The following is a 16,589-nucleotide window of genomic DNA, read 5'->3' as shown; positions in this document are numbered from 1 at the left end:
TTTATGAAATAAATGTATTTTACAAGAAAAAGTCTTTCCTGTCACCCCATTTATATATATATATATATATATATATATATATATATATATATATATATATATATATATATATATATGTCGTGCCGAATAGGCAGAACTTGCGATCTTGGCTTAAATAGCAACGCTCATCTTGCCATATAGGACAAGCGAAAATTTGTGTATCCAATAATTTCGCAAAAATCATTCTAAACCTAACGAAAAAAATATATTTTAGTATGTTTGTTTAGTACTAAATAACTGTAAAAGTATTTAAAATATATTTAGTAGGATTAGGCTAAAATAAATTGCGCTTGTTATAATAAGGTTAGGTAAGTTTTCTAAGATTCTTTTGGTGCAAAATTAAAAATTTTTACATTAACATGAATAAAAAAAATATATCTTTGAACGCATAAGAGAAATTTTTCGAGAGGACTTAATTTCAAATGAGTTCTTGCTAATTGGCCAGTTTTACCTATTAGGCACGACATATATATATATATATATATATATATATATATATATATATATATATATATATATATGCGTGTCGTATGAGGCGACTAAAATGCCGGGAGCAATGGGCTAGTAACCCCTTCTCCTGTATACAATTACTAAAAAAGAGAAGAAGAAAAACTTTATAAAACTGGGTTGCTTAAATGTGCGTGGATGCAGTGCGGATGACAAGAAACAGATGATTGCTGATGTTATGAATGAAAAGAAGTTGGATGTCCTGGCCCTAAGCGAAACAAAGCTGAAGGGGGTAGGAGAGTTTCAGTGGGGGGAAATAAATGGGATTAAATCTGGAGTATCTGAGAGAGTTAGAGCAAAGGAAGGGGTAGCAGTAATGTTAAGTGATCAGTTATGGAAGGAGAAAAGAGAATATGAATGTGTAAATTCAAGAATTATGTGGATTAAAGTAAAGGTTGGATGCGAGAAGTGGGTCATAATAAGCGTGTATGCACCTGGAGAAGAGAGGAATGCAGAGGAGAGAGAGAGATTTTGGGAGATGTTAAGTGAATGTATAGGAGCCTTTGAACCAAGTGAGAGAGTAATTGTGGTAGGGGACTTGAATGCTAAAGTAGGAGAAACTTTTAGAGAGGGTGTGGTAGGTAAGTTTGGGGTGCCAGGTGTAAATGATAATGGGAGCCCTTTGATTGAACTTTGTATAGAAAGGGGTTTAGTTATAGGTAATACATATTTTAAGAAAAAGAGGATAAATAAGTATACACGATATGATGTAGGGCGAAATGACAGTAGTTTGTTGGATTATGTATTGGTAGATAAAAGACTGTTGAGTAGACTTCAGGATGTACATGTTTATAGAGGGGCCACAGATATATCAGATCACTTTCTAGTTGTAGCTACACTGAGAGTAAAAGGTAGATGGGATACAAGGAGAATAGAAGCATCAGGGAAGAGAGAGGTGAAGGTTTATAAACTAAAAGAGGAGGCAGTTAGGGTAAGATATAAACAGCTATTGGAGGATAGATGGGCTAATGAGAGCATAGGCAATGGGGTCGAAGAGGTATGGGGTAGGTTTAAAAATGTAGTGTTAGAGTGTTCAGCAGAAGTTTGTGGTTACAGGAAAGTGGGTGCAGGAGGGAAGAGGAGCGATTGGTGGAATGATGATGTAAAGAGAGTAGTAAGGGAGAAAAAGTTAGCATATGAGAAGTTTTTACAAAGTAGAAGTGATGCAAGGAGGGAAGCGTATATGGAGAAAAAGAGAGAAGTTAAGAGAGTGGTGAAGCAATGTAAAAAGAGAGCAAATGAGAGAGTGGGTGAGATGTTATCAACAAATTTTGTTGAAAATAAGAAAAAGTTTTGGAGTGAGATTAACAAGTTAAGAAAGCCTAGAGAACAAATGGATTTGTCAGTTAAAAATAGGAGAGGAGAGTTATTAAATGGAGAGTTAGAGGTATTGGGAAGATGGAAGGAATATTTTGAGGAATTGTTAAATGTTGATGAAGATAGGGAAGCTGTGATTTCGTGTATAGGGCAAGGAGGAATAACATCTTGTAGGAGTGAGGAAGAGCCAGTTGTGAGTGTGGGGGAAGTTCGTGAGGCAGTAGGTAAAATGAAAGGGGGTAAGGCAGCCGGGATTGATGGGATAAAGATAGAAATGTTAAAAGCAGGTGGGGATATAGTTTTGGAGTGGTTGGTGCAATTATTTAATAAATGTATGGAAGAGGGTAAGGTACCTAGGGATTGGCAGAGAGCATGCATAGTTCCTTTGTATAAAGGCAAAGGGGATAAAAGAGAGTGCAAAAATTATAGGGGGATAAGTCTGTTGAGTGTACCTGGTAAAGTGTATGGTAGAGTTATAATTGAAAGAATTAAGAGTAAGACGGAGAATAGGATAGCAGATGAACAAGGAGGCTTTAGGAAAGGTAGGGGGTGTGTGGACCAGGTGTTTACAGTGAAACATATAAGTGAACAGTATTTAGATAAGGCTAAAGAGGTCTTTGTGGCATTTATGGATTTGGAAAAGGCGTATGACAGGGTGGATAGGGGGGCAATGTGGCAGATGTTGCAAGTGTATGGTGTAGGAGGTAGGTTACTGAAAGCAGTGAAGAGTTTTTACGAGGATAGTGAGGCTCAAGTTAGAGTATGTAGGAAAGAGGGAAATTTTTTCCCAGTAAAAGTAGGCCTTAGACAAGGATGTGTGATGTCACCGTGGTTGTTTAATATATTTATAGATGGGGTTGTAAGAGAAGTAAATGCGAGGGTCTTGGCAAGAGGCGTGGAGTTAAAAGATAAAGAATCACACACAAAGTGGGAGTTGTCACAGCTGCTCTTTGCTGATGACACTGTGCTCTTGGGAGATTCTGAAGAGAAGTTGCAGAGATTGGTGGATGAATTTGGTAGGGTGTGCAAAAGAAGAAAATTAAAGGTGAATACAGGAAAGAGTAAGGTTATGAGGATAACAAAAAGATTAGGTGATGAAAGATTGAATATCAGATTGGAGGGAGAGAGTATGGAGGAGGTGAACGTATTCAGATATTTGGGAGTGGACGTGTCAGCGGATGGGTCTATGAAAGATGAGGTGAATCATAGAATTGATGAGGGAAAAAGAGTGAGTGGTGCACTTAGGAGTCTGTGGAGACAAAGAACTTTGTCCTTGGAGGCAAAGAGGGGAATGTATGAGAGTATAGTTTTACCAACGCTCTTATATGGGTGTGAAGCGTGGGTGATGAATGTTGCAGCGAGGAGAAGGCTGGAGGCAGTGGAGATGTCATGTCTGAGGGCAATGTGTGGTGTGAATATAATGCAGAGAATTCGTAGTTTGGAAGTTAGGAGGAGGTGCGGGATTACCAAAACTGTTGTCCAGAGGGCTGAGGAAGGGTTGTTGAGGTGGTTCGGACATGTAGAGAGAATGGAGCGAAACAGAATGACTTCAAGAGTGTATCAGTCTGTAGTGGAAGGAAGGCGGGGTAGGGGTCGGCCTAGGAAGGGTTGGAGGGAGGGGGTAAAGGAGGTTTTGTGTGCGAGGGGCTTGGACTTCCAGCAGGCATGCGTGAGCGTGTTTGATAGGAGTGAATGGAGACAAATGGTTTTTAATACTTGACGTGCTGTTGGAGTGTGAGCAAAGTAACATTTATGAAGGGATTCAGGGAAACCGGCAGGCCGGACTTGAGTCCTGGAGATGGGAAGTACAGTGCCTGCACTCTGAAGGAGGGGTGTTAATGTTGCAGTTTAAAAACTGTAGTGTAAAGCACCCTTCTGGCAAGACAGTGATGGAGTGAATGATGGTGAAAGTTTTTCTTTTTCGGGCCACCCTGCCTTGGTGGGACTCGGCCGGTGTGATAATAAAAAAAAAAAAAAAAAATATATATATATATATATATATATATATATATATATATATATATATATATATATATATATATATATATATATATATAGGCGCGTATTCCTCTGCCATGCATCACGACGCCAATATTGGTTGTCATAGTGACGACGCAATTCCAGGAAGGCTACACAAGAAAACAGAAAAAAGAACGTCCGTGGACGATGTGATCGACCGCCAGCGCGGCTGTTTGCGTTCTTGTTAATATCCATGACGTCATTTCTTGACGGACTCTCACGAGATGGAGAAATAATTATTTAGGGGAAAAAAAAGATACAAGTACATTAAATATGTAGTACCTTAACAGATATGAATACAAATTAATAACAAATTTCCTTGAAAAGCTCGTGATGTAATGAGTTATGCAGTAAGTGTTGATAAACCAGGAGATGAAAGAGGTGAATTAAAAGAGGTTCTGGGACGTGTTAGGTGAAAGTTTATGAAAATTTGAACCAACCTGGAGAAAATTATATTTTGAGGAACTTGAAGACGCAAGTGAGAGATGCTTATACAAGATGCAGTAGGTACAAATATGAGATCTTTTGTTCTTAGGCTAAAAACTATGTTTGAATGTCGGTAAATTTATGTATTAATGTGCTACTGATAATCGCGGGTCCATTGAAAGTGAGTTCATCTTTTTGAAACACCTTGTAAACGTTGTTAGAGAAATAACTTGCATGTCTGACAATGATCAGTGGTTACTAGAGTAAGAGGAAGATGGTATGTGCTCAGAATGGTACGTGTGATATACCTGTGACAACTTTAATGAATCTACCTTCTTCCGTGGTCCGGCCTGTGGTCAGGCTTTTTGTTGTTTGTCTGGCCAACCAGGCTGTTGGTGAAGAATAAGGCACTTATGCAACACTAGGAATCTTTATTAATGAAACGTTTCGTCAATAAAATTTCCTAGTGTTGAACCTGTGTCTTACTCCTCAACTTGTTGGTATTATGTACCATCCACTACAGCCTGCTTGATCTAATACTTGCAAGCGATATTGATCGGGTTTCCTCTTGAAGATTTGCATACTTGTTCCAGTAATATATATTTCTGATATTTGCTGGTAACACTGATAGTTTCTCCCCAGGGATGTTGATACAGTGTTCTCTTATTGTGTCCGTGGCGTTCCTCCTTTTCACTGGGTTTATTTTACACTTTCACATCTCTCGCTCCAGAACGTTGCAGTAGTAGTGTGTAGGTTTGGAATTATGATCTGAAGCATCATTAACGTATATATTACTATATATTTTTCTCCTCTGCTTCAGAGAGTTCACATTCAATACTTTGAGATGGTCTCTTTACGGGCAATAAATTATTTCTGTATTTGTTCCAGCTCCGATATCTCTTCTACCTTGAACGGAGCAGTCAACAATGAACAGTGATGAACAGTGATTTGAATAATGTTACCACTGGCATTATTTTCCACGTTTTGAAAGTTCTCATTATCCATTTCATCATTTTCCTGGCTATCGTGACATTTTCCTTATTGTGTTCTCTAAAAGACAGGTCACCTAACATTATTACACTCGGGTTTTTTTTTTTACATGTTTCTTTCATTCTATTAATTGGTCGTCCTGTGTTTTGTATACATTTTCTATTTTTAGTTCCTCATTAATTTCATATCTGAGCAGTTGGAATATCTCACCAATCAATATCATTGTTTATTTTAATGTCCACTGGAAAAAAATTCTTGTATTCTTTTTCATTTTTCCATGTGTTCTATAGAGGTGACTTTCATGCTTATTTTCGTATCGTTTGCAAATGATGATGAGAATGAGAATGAGAAACATTACAGGAGCTTGGGCTGTGCCATGGGATATTCAGCTTTTTACTTTAATAAGGCTTGATTATGCTTTGTTTATTACAGGTCTGTGTTCTTTTCGTCTTAAAGTTGCATATTCCTTTGCCTACTTTCCTCCGTTATACCTCGTGACCTCATTTTAAATGTTATCATTCCATGATCACATTTGTCAAATGCCTACTAAAAATCCCTGTAGATACATGTGTATTCAGGTATCCTTCCAACTCCTCCTTAATTTTGTCGTGATAGTTTAGTACATGAGGCTTGGTCACGGACCGGGCTGCAGGTCGTGTTGACCCCCCAAAGCCCCCTCCATGTATACAATTGTAACAAACTTGGTTTTCCCACTCTTGAATCGTGCTTGTTTGGGTTGTGCAGCCACACTTTTCAAGAAAGTGTGCCATCTGGCGTCTCATCACCATTCAAATACTTTTATAATATGGTGTTAGTCCTGCTGATGTAACTTTTTCCAACGCATTTCTTCATTTTTTTGCTCCGAAGACCTGGGTGTGCACTTTTTAAGGCCTCTCGTATTTTACCTAGGTCTAAGTATTTTTTCCGAAAGATATAGTATAGACATGGTTGTTGAATTTTGCGTTTCTTGAAATATTAAGACCTCCTTGGTATCAGATGACGTAGCTGAAAGATAATTGAAGATAATTCGTGAGAGGTATAAACAGGTGGTGGTTGAAAGTCTGGTTGAGTGGGAAGACACGTTGGCTGAATTAACTAAGTCTAGTATCTGGGAAAACGTTGAATTATTTTTCTGATTCAGGGACGAAGATTAAATTTCTGATCTGCAAAATTTCAGCGTTGCACTATCCAGAGTTTAGTTTTTATATGTGAGGGAGAGTGATGTCGAAAAAGTGTGGTGAGTGCAGGGGGGTGGGTACAGCGGGTCCTTGCAGGAGGGTGGGTACAGCTGGGTCCTTGGAGGAGGGTGGGTACAGCCGGGTCCTTGCAGTAGGGTGGGTACATGAAGGCAAGTGCTGGAGGCTGGGTACAGCAGGAGGCCTGCAGTATGGTTGGTACAGGAAGATGGGTGGGTACAGAAGGCTGGGTACAGCAGGGTGCCTACAGTATGGTGGGTACAGGAAGGTAAGTACAGGAGGTTAGGTACAGAAGGCTGGGTACAGCAGGGTGCCTGCAGTATGGTGGGTACAGGAAGGTAAGTACAGGAGGGTAGGTACAGAAGGCTGGGTACAGCAGGGTGCCTGCAGTATGGTGAGTACAGGAAGGTAAGTACAGGAGGGTAGGTACAGAAGGCTGGGTACAGCAGGGTGCCTGCAGTATGGTGAGTACAGGAAGGTAAGTACAGGAGGTTAGGTACAGAAGGCTGGGTACAGCAGGGTGCCTGCAGTATGGTGAGTACAGGAAGGTAAGTACAGGAGGGTAGGTACAGAAGGCTGGGTACAGCAGGGTGCCTGCAGTATGGTGAGTACAGGAAGGTAAGTACAGGAGGGTAGGTACAGAAGGCTGGGTACAGCAGGGTGCCTGCAGTATGGTGAGTACAGGAAGGTAAGTACAGGAGGGTAGGTACAGAAGGCTGGGTACAGCAGGGTGCCTGCAGTATGGTGAGTACAGGAAGGTAAGTACAGGAGGGTAGGTACAGAAGGCTGGGTACAGCAGGGTGCCTGCAGTATGGTGAGTACAGGAAGGTAAGTACAGGAGGGTAGGTACAGAAGGCTGGGTACAGCAGGGTGCCTGCAGTATGGTGAGTACAGGAAGGTAAGTACAGGAGGTTAGGTACAGAAGGCTGGGTACAGCAGGGTGCCTGCAGTATGGTGAGTACAGGAAGGTAAGTACAGGAGGGTAGGTACAGAAGGCTGGGTACAGCAGGGTGCCTGCAGTATGGTGAGTACAGGAAGGTAAGTACAGGAGGGTAGGTACAGAAGGCTGGGTACAGCAGAGTGCCTGCAGTATGGTGGGTACAGGAAGGTAAGTACAGGAGGGTAGGTACAGAAGGCTGGGTACAGCAGGGTGCCTGCAGTATGGTGGGTACAGGAAGGTAAGTACAGGAGGGTAGGTACAGAAGGCTGGGTACAGCAGGGTGGTGCGGGAATGAAAAATGAATGAGATGAAACTGGTGACAATGGGAAGGGAACAAGGTCATGCGTACAAATATTTTTGCTACATAAAACAATACAGGGAAGACTAACTATATGGAAGAAGAGTTAAGAGAATAATGCAAGAGTGAAATGAAAGCAAATAAAAGAATGGGTGAGGCAATGTCAATAACTTTCTCTAAGAGAGAGAGAGAGAGAGAGAGAGAAAGAGAGAGAGAGAGAGAGAGAGAGAGAGAGAGAGAGAGAGAGAGAGAGAGAGAGAGAGAGAGAGAGAGAGAGAGAGAGAGAGAGAGAGAGAGAGAGAGAGAGAGAGAGAGAGAGAGAGAGAGAACGTTGACTTCTAATTCCACTGTAACACTCCAACAAGCCTGTGGAAGCTTCCTCCTTCCTAATACCTCCCTCACTCCCTCCTTTCAACACTTCCTTGGATGTCCTCTACATCACCTATATGACCCATACGGATTTACCCCTTTTCTGTGAATAATAATAATAAACAATCTTTTAACAAGCTTAAATTTATACACTCACTATACAAACCTAACTTCGTTTTTTTTTCAGTACTACTAAATCAGCTCACAGATTTCTGATTTATTTATATATCAATAATTTATTCATTAATCTGTGAACAATGCGCTGTATAGCCCTTGTGGTTTAGCGCTTCTTTTTTATAATAATAATAGTAATGTGAATAATGCACTACACATTGATTTGAGTCAGGACTTGAGTCCTGGAGGTGGGAATTCCAGTACCTGAACAATGAAGGATGGCGGGGGGGGGGATGTTACACTTCAGTGTGTCCTTTGAATTGTGATGTCCACGCACTTCTGACAAGACAGCTGGTGAATGAATGATGGTGAATGTGTTTTCTTCTATGGGTCATCTTACCTAAGTGGGTGATGTGGTCTTAAAGTTTATGAAGGGGTGGACCAGGGGGTGGACCAGGGGGTGGACCAGGGGGTGGACCAGGGGGTGTACCAGCGGGTGGACCAGGGGGTGGACCAGGGGGTGGACCAGGGGGTGGACCAGGGGGTGGACCAGGAAAAGGTCTCGGTTATATGATCAAAAGCTCCGGTTAGCGGGTCTTTGTGTAACAGACCCACGCCAGGAAACACTTGTCCTGTAAAACCAATGTCAGGAAGCACTTGTCCTGTCAGACCAGTGTCAGGAAGCACTTGTCCTGTCAGACCAGTGTCAGGAAGCACTTGTCCTGTCAGACCAGTGTCAGGAAGCACTTGTCCTGTCAGACCAGTGTCAGGAAGCACTTGTCCTGTCAGACCAGTGTCAGGAAGCACTTGTCCTGTAAAACCAATGTCAGGAAGCACTTGTCCTGTCAGACCAGTGTCAGGAAGCACTTGTCCTGTCAGACCAGTGTCAGGAAGCACTTGTCCTGTCAGACCAGTGTCAGGAAGCACTTGTCCTGTCAGACCAGTGTCAGGAAGCACTTGTCCTGTCAGACCAGTGTCAGGAAGCACTTGTCCTGTAAAACCAATGTCAGGAAGCACTTGTCCTGTCAGACCAGTGTCAGGAAGCACTTGTCCTGTCAGCGCTTCGCCATATATAACAATAATACCCGAACATTTAGCAGCTCTAATATATATTCCTGTTTTTTGGATTCAACTATAAGCTTCTTTCTTTTGACATTACTCGTCACTCTTGCATACTTCATTTTCCAGATCTAAACTGGGATTTACCTCATTAAATTCGGGTAGAAAGACACGTAATGTAGAGCAAGTGTTTAATTCTGACGATGTTTCGCTCAGGAGTAGGCTTTATTAAGTCCTGATAAAGTGAAACGTCATCTGGAATAATAATGGTTTGTATTACGTGTCTTCATACCCTCCTGACTGCGTGTTGTCCCAGTTACCATCAATAAACCCATGTGCTAATACACGCTCTGTCTCGTCACGCCTTCCTTTCGTCCTGTACTCTAATCGTTATTACCTATACCTCCTTTTATTCTCATCACATCACTTCAAAACCCGTTTGTAAAGGTATGTACATGGGGAAAGACAGATAGCAGAGAACTTTTTAAGTCGACCCCAAGGCTCTCTTCTGAGAACTGATAAGATAAGATAAGGTTTCGTTCGGATTTTTAACCCCGGAGGGTTAGCCACCCAGGATAACCCAAGAAAGTCAGTGCGTCATCAAGGACTGTCTAACTTATTTCCATTGGGGTCCTTAATCTTGTCCCCCAGGATGAGACCCACACCAGTCGACTAACACCCAGGTACCTATTTGCTGCTAGGTGAACAGGACAACAGGTGTAAGGAAACATGTCGAAATGTTTCCACCCGCCGGGAATCGAACCCGGGCCCTCCGTGTGTGAGTCAAAGACAGTAAGGCAGAAGACTGCTCACTCTCACTCCTCTCCCTCTGCCTATTGCTGACAAGAAACAGAGGGTAAAATGTTGTACCATACTGAAAAGAACGGCATGGAATTTATGAGATAGAAGTGGAAGGGATGGGCTACAAACTCCTACGTTTTAGTAATGTTCCGACAGCAACTATTCATATTGCTCCACTGTCACTCACAGTGCTGTGTGTACTCTGGTTCTACTTCTAGTTACCACTAGTTCTACCCCTGGATACTTTGGTATAGATGGATGCGAACTATTGGATATACTGAGCAACTTCAGAGCAAATACTAATTCAAATTCAAATTCAAATTCAAAGTTTATTCTCTATAAGGATTACAATGCTGAGTTTACAGAAATTTGGTTATTGTGTGGTTTACATGTAGTAAAATTGTGATTACAGAGTATACCACTAGAACGCTTAGCATGGCTAGGCATTTCGGGCAGACTTAGTTTTATTCTTAATTGTAAAATATTACAAATTATGAGGTAAGTTGGTATTATGGCTAAGTGACTAAATACTAGTTTGTGAGTTTAGCAATGTAAATGCTTTTGTTTTGGCACAGTACATAGTTTCAGTATTGGAGTATCACAGGATTCATTATTTTAAGATTGAGATTAATATTTCTGTTTATGGTCAAATGAGTCAGTGAGTGTAAGTGTGAACCACCAGGTGGTATTCGTGTAGTTAGTTGACAGGGTGTATCAGGGAGATAAGATGTTTTCTAATGGTAGTTTTGAAGGTGATGAATGTGTCTGCAGTTCTAGAGTTCTCAGGTAGGGTATTCCAGATTTTAGGGCCTTTGACATACATTGAATTTTTGTAAAGGTTTAGTTGGACACGGGGAATGTCGTAGAGATGTTTGTGTCTGGTGTTATGCCTGTGGGTTCTGTCACAACTATCAAGAAAGCGTTTTAGGTCAAGGTTGATATTAGAGTTTAAGGCCCTGTAGATGTAGATTGCACAGTAGTAAGTGTGGATGTACTGAACAGGGAGTAAGTTTAGGTCTATGAAGAGTGGGGGGGGGTGTTGCCAGGGATGGGATTTAGTGATTATTCTTACTGCAGCTTTTTGTTGGGTTATTATTGGCTTTAGGTGTGTTGCTGCAGTTGATCCTCAAGCACAAATAGCATAGGTGAGGTATGGATAAATAGGTGAGTGGTATAGTGTGAGAAGGGCATTTTGCGGCATGTAGTATCGTATCTTGGAGAGGATCCCAACCGTTTTGGATACTTTTTTGGTTATATGCTGGATATGGGTGCTGAAATTCAGGTTGTTGTCAAGGTATAAGCCTAGGAATTTGCCCTCATTATTTCTGGTAATTAGAGTGTTGTCAATCTTAATGTTAATTTGTGCATCTCCTGCTCTGCTACCAAACATAATATAGTAGGTTTTGCCAGTGCCGGTGGCCACTGCTATGACCACGACAAATACCACTGCTACCTCTACTTCTACCACCCTAAGTGGGACACTGTTAGGTGTTCGTTCTGATGTACATACTGAACTAACGTCAGAAATATGCCTCTGCAATAGTATCCAAGTTTGTATATTCAGATGTTGCAGGCAGGCAACACACACACTAGCTCTCGCAACACACCGATCTCTCATACTCCGTGGAAACCACTAGTCACCTTATAACGTCTGTTTTCATACACCATGGAAAGCTAGACAAGTAGATATCTGTTATCAAACCATAACTAATTTTGGTAATCTAGGCTATATAAATTCAAAATGTGTCTCTTATTTACTTTGAAAAATTCCGTTTAACATTATTTTAACAATATGGGAGTTCGCAAAAAATTATTTTGTAGTTAGTAAGGCTGTCTGCCTTTCATTAATCTATTTTTAATGTAAAATAGTTTATTCAAACGTTCTAAGCATTATTTGACGATTTCTAACACACTACCCAAGCAAAATTACGCACTGCTAGCTACCAGCGGTCACTGACACTTGCTGGCAGGCTTGCCGGAGGGGCGAAAGCTACTTTAATTCATAGGAAGTCCATGATCGAGGTACCCATTTACTCTTGCAAGGCGGACCTTCACTCTTGAACCCCCTCCCTTCATGCTCGTGCGAGATTACCAACAAACCCATGACTATCTACAAGAGGGATCTCCATCAATTAATCAAATAATTTCCTAACCAGCTGGGCGGTGGTGCGTACGTTGCATTGCGGACGGCAGGCACCAACAGCCTGATCGATCAGGCCAGCAACCAGGAGACCTAGTGCGGGACCGGGTCGCGGGGGCCATGACCTCTTGAAGCCACACGTAACCTACAGGTACGCATGGGAATGCACCAATAACCAGGTGATACCGTGACAGTCAGACTACGTGTGGGAAGAAACCTTGAGAGCAAGTGATAAGAGGGATGCTACTCATGGCTCCTCAAGACTTACGTCTGACGTAGCTGAGTCTGACGTTGTTACGTCAGACTCAGCTACATTCCAGCGGAACACTTAAACATACTAGACAAACTACAGGCACTCTTTACTAATTATAAACACAGTGAACCAATTATAGACACTTCAGGCGAATTATATACACTTCAGGCGAATTATAGACACTTCAGGCGAATTGTAGACACTTCAGACGAATTATTGACACTTCCGACGAATTATTGACACTTCCGACGAATTATAGACACTTCACACGAATTATAGACACTTCACACGAATTATAGACACTTCACACGAATTATAGACACTTCACACGAATTATAGACACTTCACACGAATTATAGATACTTCAGACGAATTATAGACGCTTCAGGCGAATTATAGGTACTTCAGATGAATTATAGACACTTCAAACTAATTATAGACACTTCAGACGAATTATTGACACTTCAGACGAATTATTGACACTTCACACGAATTATTGACACTTCAGACGAATTATAGACACTTCACACGAATTATAGACACTTCACACGAATTATAGACACTTCACACGAATTATAGACACTTCACATGAATTATAGACACTTCACACGAATTATAGACACTTCACACGAATTATAGACACTTCACATGAATTATAGACACTTCACACGAATTATAGATACTTCAGACGAATTATAGACGCTTCAGGCGAATTATAGGTACTTCAGATGAATTATAGACACTTCAAACTAATTATAGACACTTCAGACGAATTATAGGCACTTCAAACAAATTGTAGATACTTCAGACGAATTATTATAGACACTATAGATGAACTACAGATACTATAAATGAATTATAGAAACAATGGACTAACGATTATAAATACTGTAAATGAGCTCAAGACACTCCAAACTATAAACATTCCAGACAAACTATAAACATTCCAGACAAACTATAAACATTCCAGACAAACTATAAACACTCCAGACAAACTATAAACACTCCAGACAAACTATAAACATTTCCAGACTATAAACACTAAACTATCCAGAAGCTATAAACACCCAGACAGACTATAAACATTCCAGACAAACTATAAACACTTCAGACAGATAAACTATCCCAGACAAACTATAAACATTCCAGACAAACTATAAACACTCCAGACAAACTATAAACACTCCAGATAAACTATAAACATCCCAGACAGACTATAAACATTCCAGACAAACTATAAACATTCCAGACAAACTATAAACATTCCAGACAAACTATAAACATTCCAGACAAACTATAAACACTCCAGACAAACTATAAACACTCCAGATAAACTATAAACATCCCAGACAGACTATAAACATTCCAGACAAACTATAAACACTCCAGACAAACTATAAACACTCCAGACAAACTATAAACACTCCAGACAAACTATAAACACTCCAGACAAACTATAAACACTTCAGACAAACTATAAACACTCCAGATAAACTATAAACATCCCAGACAGACTATAAACATTCCAGACAAACTATAAACACTCCAGACAAACTATAAACACTCCAGACAAACTTAAACACTCCAGACAAACTATAAACACTCCAGACAAACTATAAACACTCCAGACAAACTATAAACACTCCAGACAAACTATAAACACTCCAGACAAACTACAAACGCTCCAGATTAACTATAAACACTCCAGACAAACTATAAACACTCCAGACAAACTACAAACGCTCCAGATTAACTATAAACACTCCAGACAAACTATAAACACTCCAGACAAACTATAAACACTCCAGACAAACTTAAACACTCCAGACAAACTATAAACACTCCAGACAAACTATAAACACTCTAGACAAACTATAAACACTCCAGACAAACTATAAACACTCCAGACAAACTATAAACGCTCCAGACAAACTACAAACGCTCCAGATTAACTATAAACCTACTAAACGGTTTAACCTCAATCGAAGTTTGTTAATAAGATTTAAACCCCATTGATTAGAAAACCTATGATCTATTCATCACCGGTCAAGATTGGTTAAATCATTAATTGATGTATACTTTTAGTATACATATACTTGGAGACATACACCTCAGTGAGTATATCCTGTGTGGACACCATCTATACATAGCTCAGATATCTACAGATTTTCGTATTAAACACATCCGTTATGACGTATTACGTAACAATAGTTCATGTTCTCGTGTTTCATTATTATTATTATTATTATTATTATTATTATTATTATTATTGATCAAACGCTAGTCCAAGAATCACTTAATGATTAATTACACACACACACACACACACACACATATGTATATATATATATATATATATATATATATATATATATATATATATATATATATATATATATATACATATAGGAATGAAATCACGAAACAAGTGATTTTAAATCATTTACCAAACTGCAGCAGGCCAGGACTCGACCCTACGAACCTTATACCGCCTCCAGAGACAGCACAATGTATGCATCGCCTTACCACTTGAGCCAGCGATCCTATAAGAATCACGCATGCAGCTGAGCTACATGTTTTTCTCGTGATCCGGGGACACTCGTGGCAGTGGTATTTCGAGGCTTAATTTCAGCCTCCTCCTGTTTGAATACCCACCTCAACAAGCAGTCTATATAGAAATTAAATGTTGAGGTGGGTATTCAAACAGGAGGAAGCTGAAAGTAATCCTCGAGATACCACTACCATGAGTGTCCTCGGATCACGAGAAAAACATGTAGGTCAGCTGGAGGGACATCTGAACTACAATGTCAGCTCGCCTCAGATAGTGATGGAGCGAGTAATGAAAATGTTTATTTTTTTCAGGTACCCTATCTCGGTGGGAGAGTACTCCTGGCGCGAGTATTTTCCTGCATGACGTATACAATGATCATGCAAATATTTGCATGATCAATGTATGTTTCCACTAGAAACCTTCGTGGTGTTATAAGAACATAACATCTTTCTTTGTTTCCTTCACATAGTCAAACATTTGCAGTGTTTTCATTTTTTCTATGTAATTAAAGTTTTCAACTCTAGCATCCATATTGGAGTTGATGTTTTGCTTTCCGTATTTTTTTTTTCTATTTTTTTTTTTTGAGACAGTCTCATACCAGAGCTGATGGTGATTGTGGCGTATGACGGTGGTAGTAATAGAGTAGTTGATGGTTGTAGAAGTAGTAGTAGTTGTGGTAAAGGTGACGGTGGCAATAGTGGTAGTGTGAGTGGTGTTGGTTGTGGTGGTAGTGGTGGTGGTAATGATGATGGTGGTTGCTTCATATACCGGGTACATGCACTTTACGTTGCGGCTCCTCCTCCTACTTATGACTGACTATTTTCCATGTATTCGACGCGCGTTCCTCAGCCAGCTAGGAGCATGAAGGTCAGAGCCATCCAGTGGTGGTACACCTTAGAATAGTCTGCTAACCGTTGGTACAATGGCATTCTGACCTTTCTGGAAAGGGTTGAGGGTTTGGAATCATTCTGTCCAACCAGACTCTCTCAGGATGAGAAGTGCTTCACGCCATTTTAGCTGCCTGGTATAAGTCTCCCAGTATATATATGCCGAGAGTTTACTTTCGTTTAAATACCTTTATTATGCGCCTCGTACCGCTGGTGTGGGCGGTAGTCAAAATATTAGAGTACATAATGGGCCAAGAACTAGGCCCTAGAGTTTTCATAGGTAAGCAAATTGTAGTGATAATGAACTATTTACATGTTTATTTCTCGTTACAGTAGTAATGAGTTATTTATGCAGACATAAATTTAGCTACAAAAACAATACGGTGTGACCTATATATGATTCTGAATTATTTGTATTACCTTATATCTGAATAAGGTATGGTTGAATTTAAACACACTTAAGTAGTTATGAGTTATTTACATCAGACAAAGTCAGGGTAACTGTCCGGAATGGTTAGAAATATACCATTGTGAATAAAGCACTTTGACATATCTTGAATATTTCTGATTGGGCTATCTTTCATCCCTACTGCAGGGATTACAATATTCTTGACTGGTGGTGAACAAGTATCAGACAACCTTAAATAATCCTTGCGTAGTCGATAATCTCAATAGGTCTTAAA

Source organism: Cherax quadricarinatus, chromosome 48 (assembly GCF_038502225.1).
Source record: "Cherax quadricarinatus isolate ZL_2023a chromosome 48, ASM3850222v1, whole genome shotgun sequence".
NCBI lineage: Eukaryota > Metazoa > Arthropoda > Malacostraca > Decapoda > Parastacidae > Cherax > Cherax quadricarinatus.
The sequence above is the reverse complement of the archived record's forward strand: the minus strand, read 5'-3'. Positions refer to the sequence as shown.